Raw genomic sequence first — 593 nt, forward strand, 5'->3', positions numbered from 1 at the left:
AGAGAGAAAGAGAGAGAGAGAGAGAGAGAGAGAGAAAGAGAGAGAAAAAGAGAGAGAGATCACCAAATTGCCCTCCTGTGATCAATAAGTGTAATTTATTTTTTATCTGTAGTGGATCTAGAGCACAGTGCAGTGCCTACTTTTCAACTAGCCATATAGTTATTCCCGGAAGTCTCGCCATCCAGCAGGGAGACAATGTGACAATGCGTCAGACCAAGGTCATGCTATGTCATTGAGTCGACTTGCATTAACAGCAAAGTGTGTCTATCTTTCTCCCTCCATCCCCGGCACACACGGTAAGACGTGCACATCGTAAAATGCTTACGCAATCAACTTACACCTACTCTGTGGTTCTGGTAGAAGCAATTTGCCATCAACATTGGCTGTTATTTTGTGTCATTTGTTTGTTTTTTTGTGCTTTCTTGTCCGTTTGTTGCTGTTGTTGGGGGGGAGGGGTATTTGTTGTTGTCTTTATTTTTTTCGATAATTGAACCCCTGTTAAAGCCGAGAAAGTCTATGACAATGCCGTTTATAAAAGAACTATTTTACTATACATTATGACAAGTCGGACTCGGTCATTTACATGCATTACA

This window comes from Aplysia californica, unplaced genomic scaffold, assembly GCF_000002075.1.
Source record: "Aplysia californica isolate F4 #8 unplaced genomic scaffold, AplCal3.0 scaffold00483, whole genome shotgun sequence".
Classification (NCBI taxonomy): Eukaryota; Metazoa; Mollusca; class Gastropoda; order Aplysiida; family Aplysiidae; genus Aplysia; species Aplysia californica.